The 10,586-nt window shown below is 45.6% G+C and overlaps 2 pseudogenes across 2 annotated transcripts; both read left to right on the top strand.

Moving 5' to 3' along the window:
- Positions 1-3,385: 3,385 nt before the first annotated feature.
- LOC128576451 (methionine adenosyltransferase 2 subunit beta-like) lies at positions 3,386-5,163 on the top strand (annotated as a pseudogene). Its single transcript, XR_008377373.1, has one exon. The product of XR_008377373.1 is annotated as a methionine adenosyltransferase 2 subunit beta-like (transcript).
- A 3,386-nt stretch (positions 5,164-8,549) lies between these two features.
- On the top strand, positions 8,550-10,327 carry LOC128576401 (methionine adenosyltransferase 2 subunit beta-like; annotated as a pseudogene). Its single transcript, XR_008377364.1, has one exon. The product of XR_008377364.1 is annotated as a methionine adenosyltransferase 2 subunit beta-like (transcript).
- Positions 10,328-10,586: the final 259 nt, after the last annotated feature.

The following is a 10,586-nucleotide window of genomic DNA, read 5'->3' as shown; positions in this document are numbered from 1 at the left end:
ATGGGCCTTGTAGCTTTTGACCATCCACGAATAATAAATATATACTGCTTGCATGTAAAAAAAAAAAAAAACAAAAAAAACAAAAAAAGAATTTTGCTTCCGTACTCTAGCATATAACAGGCAGTATGCTTTGCAAGCGAGTCCAAACACAGTATTTCTGACTGTGTTCTTCCATACTGAACTCTTTTCCCAGAACACCTGCGTCTTCGTCATTCCTTCTGGAGAGTGTTAATCCAGCCAGAACTCTTCTCCTCATCTTTCTGCTACAGTCATCACCTCGTCCTACTGCTACTGTACATCCATTGAGTAGTCCTATTTAGGACGATCCGAGTCCGTACCGCGTCTTTCCGCATACCGTCAGCGAGTAATCCTGCCAAGGGTGATTCGAGCCATAACAACGCATTTCTGCTACTGTAATTAGAGGGAGTAATCCTTCCCAGGGTGATGCGTCTCCTCACCTCAGCTTTGTGCTGCTGTACGTCCAGCGAGCAATCCTCTGCAGGGTGATCACGGTGCTCAGTTCGCTTTCTGCAGTTGTAAACCTAGAGAGTCATCTTGCCCGGGTGATACGAGGCCTCACCTCACCTTTCTCCTAGTGTACTTTCAGCTAGTGAACCTCTGCAGTGTGAGCGTAGTCTTCACCCCGCCTTTGTGCTATGTGCATCCAGACAGCACTCCTTTCAGAGGACACGATAGTCCTCAGGTTCTGTATGGAAGGAGTGTTGCCTCTTTCAAGCTGGCGGAAAGGAACAATGCAGACTCGGGTGTGTTCGGACAGGAGTGTGGTCTATATGGCCATGCATTACTTGAAAGCTTACGTGAGCAGTCGGGTGCTCTCACAGAGGCATGTCATGTGATTGAACATTGCCCGAATGCGAGGTGAGAACTCAGGTGCTCTGTGAAAGGATTGCTGTCTGCGTGCTCACTAGCAGAAATGAGTCATGAGGACAGGGTTGCAACGTGAAAAAGTGTCTGGTTGCACGTTACATGGAAGGAGAGTTGAGGACTCCGGTAACAGAGGAAGAGAGTCATGTGTGGCATACTAGGAGAAGGGAGAGGTGAGGACAAACTTAGCCAATGGCCATTCAACCGTGTGCATGGTGTCGGTGAGATAAGCAGAGCTCCACTACTCTAGCTTATACCTGGCAGTATCCTACTGGCAGAGAAAAGCAGTTTCTTCTCTTAGGTCATGCAATTCAGAGCTACCCGTGAATGGCTTTGTAAAAATTTCACAATACCTAGCTGCCCAGACGGTTCACAGGCACTTTATTTCTAAACACATCAGCGTGTTTCAACGTGCGATCTATTCCAAAGAATACTTGTACAGGTCGCACATATGACTCTCTGATAATTCCTGATGAGGCAACACTAATACGTATGCATCCCTGACCAATTTAGGTTTATTAGCCAACAGCCACGTCCGCAACGTGCCTGATGGCAGTGAGGACAGTAGTTTAGCCCCACTTTAGCATATAAGCTGCAGTATGCTTCACGGAGGGAAAAAGTTTCTTCTATTGAAGAACGCTTACATAGGTACCCAGGAAAGACTTTTCCCAACTTCCACGGCACGTCGCATCACGCAACAGGGTTTCCACAGCGCAAACTCTACCAGGGAAATCTTGAATAGTTCGTACCTGTAACTCAACAGTGCTGCTGAGGGAACATCAATGCGTATGCGCTCCGAAGCCGATGTCCCAACTACGTTGCCTCCTAGTGCACAACTTCAGTGACAGTAGAATTTTGCTCCCCTACTCTAGCATATAACAGGCAGTATGCTTTGCAAGCGAGTCCAAACATCGTGTTTCTGACTGTGTTCATCCATACTGAACTCTTTTCCCAGAACACCTGCCTCTTCGTCATTCCTTCTGGAGGGTGTTAATCCAGCCAGAACTCTTCTCCTCATCTTTCTGCTACAGTCATCACCTCGTCTTACTGCTACTTTACATCCATTGAGTAATCCTATTCAGGACGATGCGGGTCCGCACCGCGTCTTTCTGCTAGGGTACAGTCAGCGAGTGATCCTGCCAAGGGTGATTCGAGCCCTAACAACGCATTTCTGCTACACTAATTAAAGGGAGTAATCCTTCCCAGGGTGATGCGTCTCCTCACCTCAGCTTTGTGCTGCTGTACGTCCAGCGAGTAATCCTCTGCAGGGTGATCACAGTGCTCAGTTCGCTTTCTGCAGTTGTAAACCTAGAGAGTCATCCTGCCCGGGTGATCCGAGGCCTCACCTCACCTTTCTCCTAGTGTACTTTCAGCTAGTGAACCTCTGCAGTGTGAGCGTAGTCCTCACCCCGCCTTTGTGCTATGTGCATCCAGACAGCACTCCTTTCAGAGGACACGATAGTCCTCAGGTTCTGTATGGAAGGAGTGTTGTCTCTTTCAAGCTGGCAGAAAGGAGCAATGCAGACTCGGGTGTGTTCGGACAGGAGTGTGGTCTCTATGGCCATGCATTACTTGAAAGCTTACGTGAGCAGTCGGGTGCTCTCACAGAGGCATGTCATGTGATTGAACACTGCCCGAATGCGAGGTGGGAACTCAGGTGCTCTGTGAAAGGACTGCTGTCTGCGTGCACACTAGCAGAAATGAGTCATGAGGATAGGGTTGCAACGTGAAAAAGTGTCTGGTTGCACATTAGGTTGAAGGAGAGTTGAGGACTCCGGTAGCAGAGGACGAGAGTCATGTGTGACATACTAGGAGAAGGGAGAGGTGAGGACAAACATAGCCAATGGCCATTCAACCGTGTGCATGGTGTCGGTGAGATAAGCAGAGCGTACCTGGCAGTATCCTACTGGCAGAGGAAAGCAGTTTCTTCTCTTAGGTCATGCAATTTAGAGCTACCCGTGAATGCCTTTTTAAAAATTTCACAATACCTAGCTGCCCAGACGGTTCACTGTCACTTTATTTCTAAACACATCAGCGTGTTTCAACGTGCGATCTATTGCAAAGAATACTTGTTCAGGTCGCACATATGACTCTCTCATAATTACTGATGAGGAATTCCTGTCCGCAACGTGCCTGATGGCAGTGAGGACAGCAGTTTAGCCTCACTTTAGCATATAAGCTGCAGTATGCTTCACGGAGGGAAAAAGTTTCTTCTATTGAAGAACGCTTACAAGCGTAAGCGTAAGCGTAAGCCCAGGAAAGACTTTTCCCAACTTCCACGGCACGTCGCATCACGCAACAGGGTTTCCACAGCGCAAACTCTACCAGGGAAATCTTGAATAGTTCGTACCTGTAACTCAACAGTGCTGCTGAGGGAACATCAATGCGTATGCGCTCCGAAGCCGATGTCCCAACTACGTTGCCTCCTAGTGCACAACTTCAGTGACAGTAGAATTTTGCTCCACCCCCCCCCCCCCAGGCCTGAGAGAGGCGGGCCGAAGGCGACTGAGCTAAGGCCCGCGGCAATCGTGATTGCGGCCGCTGTGGCCGCGGCGCGAAGACGGCGGGCATGGTGGGGCGGCCGAAGGAGCTCTCCATCCACTTTGATCCTGGAAGCTGCCGGCTAGCGGAGGAGGAAGTTAACATCCCTAATAGACGGGTTACAGTTACTGGTGCCACTGGGCTTCTGGGCAGAGCTGTATTCAAGGAATTTCAGCAGAATAATTGGCATGCTGTTGGCTGTGGTTTTCGAAGAGCAAGACCAAAATTTGAACAGGTTAAGCTACTGGATTCTAATGCGGTTCATCACATTGTTTATGATTTTCAGCCCCATGTCATAGTACATTGTGCAGCAGAGAGAAGACCAGATGTTGTAGAAAATCAGCCAGATGCTGCTTCTCAACTTAATGTGGATGCTTCTGGGGATTTAGCTAAGGAAGCAGCTGCAATTGGAGCAGTTCTCATCTGCATTAGCTCAGATCATGTATCTGATGGAACAAATCCACCTTATAGGGAGGAAGACATACCAAATCCTCTAAATTTGTATGGCAAAACAAAATTAGAAGGAGAAAAAGCTGTCTTGGAGAACAATTTAGGAGCTGCTGTTTTGTGGTTTCCTGTTTTGTACGGAGAAGTTGAGAAGCTTGAAGAAAGTGCTGTGACTCTTATGTTTGATAAAGTGCAGTTCAGCAACAAGTCAGCAAACATGGACCACTGGCAGCAGAGGTTTCCCACTCATGTCAAAGATGTAGCTACTGTGTGTCGGCAGCTAGCAGAGAAGAGGATGCTGGATCCGTCGATTCAGGGAACCTTTCACTGGTCTGGCAATGAAAAAATGACTAAGTATGAAATGGCATGTGCAATTGCAGATGCCGTCAATCTCCCTAGCAGTCACTTAGGACCTATTACTGACAGCCCTGTCCTAAGGAGCACAGCGTCCAAGAAATGCTCAGCTTGATTGCTCCAAATTAGAGACCTTGGGCATCGGCCTGCGAACACCATCTCGAATTGGAATCCAAGAAGCACTTTGGCCTTTTCTCATTGACAAGAGATGGAGACAAACAGTCTTTCATTAGTTTGTTGGCTTTGTTTATTATTTTTTTTTTTATTTGTAATGAAAAGTACAGTATGCGGCACTTTTTAAAGAAGAAAGGAAATAGTTTTGTATGAGTACTCCTTAACTGTGACTCTTATGATCTTTCAGGTAAATGATGCTCTTGCACTAGTGAATCGGTCTAAAGAAATAAAAGGCAACGTTGCCTTGTTTGCAGTAATGATATTTCTGTTTATCATTTTGTTTGTTATGGCTTAACTCGCATTTTGAGAATAATAAGTTATGATTCTTAACTATTTGAGAACCAGGATGAAACAGATCTGCTGTAGACTTTTCTTTGATGAGATGTATTCATTCCCATAATTCCACATTTTCAGGGTTTTTGCAATTATTTACCCTTTTATGTTGATTATTTTAAAGTGTGTGAAATAATATGAAAATCACTGGTGTTCGTCATTTGCTTTGCTTGAGCTCAGAACAAAATGTTTGAAGAGAGAAACTTTATTTTTGCAATGTAACATACAGTTTTTATGCTTGACATATTTCAACATATTATGTATACTGGAACTTCTACAGCTTGATGCCTCCTGCTTTTGTAGAAGTATGCAGTGAACACTTGAGAGAAACGGTGTGTGCGAACTTGCACTTTTTTAATATAAAAATATAACTGTCCTTTTCACTCCATGTTGCTAAGTGATATTTCATATGTGTGGTTACTCATAATAATGGGCCTTGTAGCTTTTGACCATCCACGAATAATAAATATATACTGCTTGCATGTAAAAAAAAAAAAAAACAAAAAAAACAAAAAAAGAATTTTGCTTCCGTACTCTAGCATATAACAGGCAGTATGCTTTGCAAGCGAGTCCAAACACAGTATTTCTGACTGTGTTCTTCCATACTGAACTCTTTTCCCAGAACACCTGCGTCTTCGTCATTCCTTCTGGAGAGTGTTAATCCAGCCAGAACTCTTCTCCTCATCTTTCTGCTACAGTCATCACCTCGTCCTACTGCTACTGTACATCCATTGAGTAGTCCTATTTAGGACGATCCGAGTCCGTACCGCGTCTTTCCGCATACCGTCAGCGAGTAATCCTGCCAAGGGTGATTCGAGCCATAACAACGCATTTCTGCTACTGTAATTAGAGGGAGTAATCCTTCCCAGGGTGATGCGTCTCCTCACCTCAGCTTTGTGCTGCTGTACGTCCAGCGAGCAATCCTCTGCAGGGTGATCACGGTGCTCAGTTCGCTTTCTGCAGTTGTAAACCTAGAGAGTCATCTTGCCCGGGTGATACGAGGCCTCACCTCACCTTTCTCCTAGTGTACTTTCAGCTAGTGAACCTCTGCAGTGTGAGCGTAGTCTTCACCCCGCCTTTGTGCTATGTGCATCCAGACAGCACTCCTTTCAGAGGACACGATAGTCCTCAGGTTCTGTATGGAAGGAGTGTTGCCTCTTTCAAGCTGGCGGAAAGGAACAATGCAGACTCGGGTGTGTTCGGACAGGAGTGTGGTCTATATGGCCATGCATTACTTGAAAGCTTACGTGAGCAGTCGGGTGCTCTCACAGAGGCATGTCATGTGATTGAACATTGCCCGAATGCGAGGTGAGAACTCAGGTGCTCTGTGAAAGGATTGCTGTCTGCGTGCTCACTAGCAGAAATGAGTCATGAGGACAGGGTTGCAACGTGAAAAAGTGTCTGGTTGCACGTTACATGGAAGGAGAGTTGAGGACTCCGGTAACAGAGGAAGAGAGTCATGTGTGGCATACTAGGAGAAGGGAGAGGTGAGGACAAACTTAGCCAATGGCCATTCAACCGTGTGCATGGTGTCGGTGAGGTAAGCAGAGCTCCACTACTCTAGCTTATACCTGGCAGTATCCTACTGGCAGAGAAAAGCAGTTTCTTCTCTTAGGTCATGCAATTCAGAGCTACCCGTGAATGGCTTTGTAAAAATTTCACAATACCTAGCTGCCCAGACGGTTCACAGGCACTTTATTTCTAAACACATCAGCGTGTTTCAACGTGCGATCTATTCCAAAGAATACTTGTACAGGTCGCACATATGACTCTCTGATAATTCCTGATGAGGCAACACTAATACGTATGCATCCCTGACCAATTTAGGTTTATTAGCCAACAGCCACGTCCGCAACGTGCCTGATGGCAGTGAGGACAGTAGTTTAGCCCCACTTTAGCATATAAGCTGCAGTATGCTTCACGGAGGGAAAAAGTTTCTTCTATTGAAGAACGCTTACATAGGTACCCAGGAAAGACTTTTCCCAACTTCCACGGCACGTCGCATCACGCAACAGGGTTTCCACAGCGCAAACTCTACCAGGGAAATCTTGAATAGTTCGTACCTGTAACTCAACAGTGCTGCTGAGGGAACATCAATGCGTATGCGCTCCGAAGCCGATGTCCCAACTACGTTGCCTCCTAGTGCACAACTTCAGTGACAGTAGAATTTTGCTCCCCTACTCTAGCATATAACAGGCAGTATGCTTTGCAAGCGAGTCCAAACATCGTGTTTCTGACTGTGTTCATCCATACTGAACTCTTTTCCCAGAACACCTGCCTCTTCGTCATTCCTTCTGGAGGGTGTTAATCCAGCCAGAACTCTTCTCCTCATCTTTCTGCTACAGTCATCACCTCGTCTTACTGCTACTTTACATCCATTGAGTAATCCTATTCAGGACGATGCGGGTCCGCACCGCGTCTTTCTGCTAGGGTACAGTCAGCGAGTGATCCTGCCAAGGGTGATTCGAGCCCTAACAACGCATTTCTGCTACAGTAATTAAAGGGAGTAATCCTTCCCAGGGTGATGCGTCTCCTCACCTCAGCTTTGTGCTGCTGTACGTCCAGCGAGTAATCCTCTGCAGGGTGATCACAGTGCTCAGTTCGCTTTCTGCAGTTGTAAACCTAGAGAGTCATCCTGCCCGGGTGATCCGAGGCCTCACCTCACCTTTCTCCTAGTGTACTTTCAGCTAGTGAACCTCTGCAGTGTGAGCGTAGTCCTCACCCCGCCTTTGTGCTATGTGCATCCAGACAGCACTCCTTTCAGAGGACACGATAGTCCTCAGGTTCTGTATGGAAGGAGTGTTGTCTCTTTCAAGCTGGCAGAAAGGAGCAATGCAGACTCGGGTGTGTTCGGACAGGAGTGTGGTCTCTATGGCCATGCATTACTTGAAAGCTTACGTGAGCAGTCGGGTGCTCTCACAGAGGCATGTCATGTGATTGAACACTGCCCGAATGCGAGGTGGGAACTCAGGTGCTCTGTGAAAGGACTGCTGTCTGCGTGCACACTAGCAGAAATGAGTCATGAGGATAGGGTTGCAACGTGAAAAAGTGTCTGGTTGCACATTAGGTTGAAGGAGAGTTGAGGACTCCGGTAGCAGAGGACGAGAGTCATGTGTGACATACTAGGAGAAGGGAGAGGTGAGGACAAACATAGCCAATGGCCATTCAACCGTGTGCATGGTGTCGGTGAGATAAGCAGAGCGTACCTGGCAGTATCCTACTGGCAGAGGAAAGCAGTTTCTTCTCTTAGGTCATGCAATTTAGAGCTACCCGTGAATGCCTTTTTAAAAATTTCACAATACCTAGCTGCCCAGACGGTTCACTGTCACTTTATTTCTAAACACATCAGCGTGTTTCAACGTGCGATCTATTGCAAAGAATACTTGTTCAGGTCGCACATATGACTCTCTCATAATTACTGATGAGGAATTCCTGTCCGCAACGTGCCTGATGGCAGTGAGGACAGCAGTTTAGCCTCACTTTAGCATATAAGCTGCAGTATGCTTCACGGAGGGAAAAAGTTTCTTCTATTGAAGAACGCTTACAAGCGTAAGCGTAAGCGTAAGCCCAGGAAAGACTTTTCCCAACTTCCACGGCACGTCGCATCACGCAACAGGGTTTCCACAGCGCAAACTCTACCAGGGAAATCTTGAATAGTTCGTACCTGTAACTCAACAGTGCTGCTGAGGGAACATCAATGCGTATGCGCTCCGAAGCCGATGTCCCAACTACGTTGCCTCCTAGTGCACAACTTCAGTGACAGTAGAATTTTGCTCCACCCCCCCCCCCCCCAGGCCTGAGAGAGGCGGGCCGAAGGCGACTGAGCTAAGGCCCGCGGCAATCGTGATTGCGGCCGCTGTGGCCGCGGCGCGAAGACGGCGGGCATGGTGGGGCGGCCGAAGGAGCTCTCCATCCACTTTGATCCTGGAAGCTGCCGGCTAGCGGAGGAGGAAGTTAACATCCCTAATAGACGGGTTACAGTTACTGGTGCCACTGGGCTTCTGGGCAGAGCTGTATTCAAGGAATTTCAGCAGAATAATTGGCATGCTGTTGGCTGTGGTTTTCGAAGAGCAAGACCAAAATTTGAACAGGTTAAGCTATTGGATTCTAATGCGGTTCATCACATTGTTTATGATTTTCAGCCCCATGTCATAGTACATTGTGCAGCAGAGAGAAGACCAGATGTTGTAGAAAATCAGCCAGATGCTGCTTCTCAACTTAATGTGGATGCTTCTGGGGATTTAGCTAAGGAAGCAGCTGCAATTGGAGCAGTTCTCATCTGCATTAGCTCAGATCATGTATCTGATGGAACAAATCCACCTTATAGGGAGGAAGACATACCAAATCCTCTAAATTTGTATGGCAAAACAAAATTAGAAGGAGAAAAAGCTGTCTTGGAGAACAATTTAGGAGCTGCTGTTTTGTGGTTTCCTGTTTTGTACGGAGAAGTTGAGAAGCTTGAAGAAAGTGCTGTGACTCTTATGTTTGATAAAGTGCAGTTCAGCAACAAGTCAGCAAACATGGACCACTGGCAGCAGAGGTTTCCCACTCATGTCAAAGATGTAAGCTACTGTGTGTCGGCAGCTAGCAGAGAAGAGGATGCTGGATCCGTCGATTCAGGGAACCTTTCACTGGTCTGGCAATGAAAAAATGACTAAGTATGAAATGGCATGTGCAATTGCAGATGCCGTCAATCTCCCTAGCAGTCACTTAGGACCTATTACTGACAGCCCTGTCCTAAGGAGCACAGCGTCCAAGAAATGCTCAGCTTGATTGCTCCAAATTAGAGACTTTGGGCATCGGCCTGCGAACACCATCTCGAATTGGAATCCAAGAAGCACTTTGGCCTTTTCTCATTGACAAGAGATGGAGACAAACAGTCTTTCATTAGTTTGTTGGCTTTGTTTATTATTTTTTTTTTATTTGTAATGAAAAGTACAGTATGCGGCACTTTTTAAAGAAGAAAGGAAATAGTTTTGTATGAGTACTCCTTAACTGTGACTCTTATGATCTTTCAGGTAAATGATGCTCTTGCTCTAGTGAATCGGTCTAAAGAAATAAAAGGCAACGTTGCCTTGTTTGCAGTAATGATATTTCTGTTTATCATTTTGTTTGTTATGGCTTAACTCGCATTTTGAGAATAATAAGTTATGATTCTTAACTATTTGAGAACCAGGATGAAACAGATCTGCTGTAGACTTTTCTTTGATGAGATGTATTCATTCCCATAATTCCACATTTTCAGGGTTTTTGCAATTATTTACCCTTTTATGTTGATTATTTTAAAGTGTGTGAAATAATATGAAAATCACTGGTGTTCGTCATTTGCTTTGCTTGAGCTCAGAACAAAATGTTTGAAGAGAGAAACTTTATTTTTGCAATGTAACATACAGTTTTTATGCTTGACATATTTCAACATATTATGTATACTGGAACTTCTACAGCTTGATGCCTCCTGCTTTTGTAGAAGTATGCAGTGAACACTTGAGAGAAACGGTGTGTGCGAACTTGCACTTTTTTAATATAAAAATATAACTGTCCTTTTCACTCCATGTTGCTAAGTGATATTTCATATGTGTGGTTACTCATAATAATGGGCCTTGTAGCTTTTGACCATCCACGAATAATAAATATATACTGCTTGCATGTAAAAAAAAAAAAAAACAAAAAAAACAAAAAAAGAATTTTGCTTCCGTACTCTAGCATATAACAGGCAGTATGCTTTGCAAGCGAGTCCAAACATCGTATTTCTGACTGTGTTCTTCCATACTGAACTCTTTTCCCAGAACACCTGCGTCTTCGTCATTCCTTCTGGAGAGTGTTAATCCAGCCAGAACTCTTCTCCTCATCTT

The sequence above is a fragment of the Nycticebus coucang genome, chromosome 24, assembly GCF_027406575.1.
Source record: "Nycticebus coucang isolate mNycCou1 chromosome 24, mNycCou1.pri, whole genome shotgun sequence".
Lineage (NCBI taxonomy): Eukaryota > Metazoa > Chordata > Mammalia > Primates > Lorisidae > Nycticebus > Nycticebus coucang.
The sequence above is the reverse complement of the archived record's forward strand: the minus strand, read 5'-3'. Positions and strand labels throughout refer to the sequence as shown.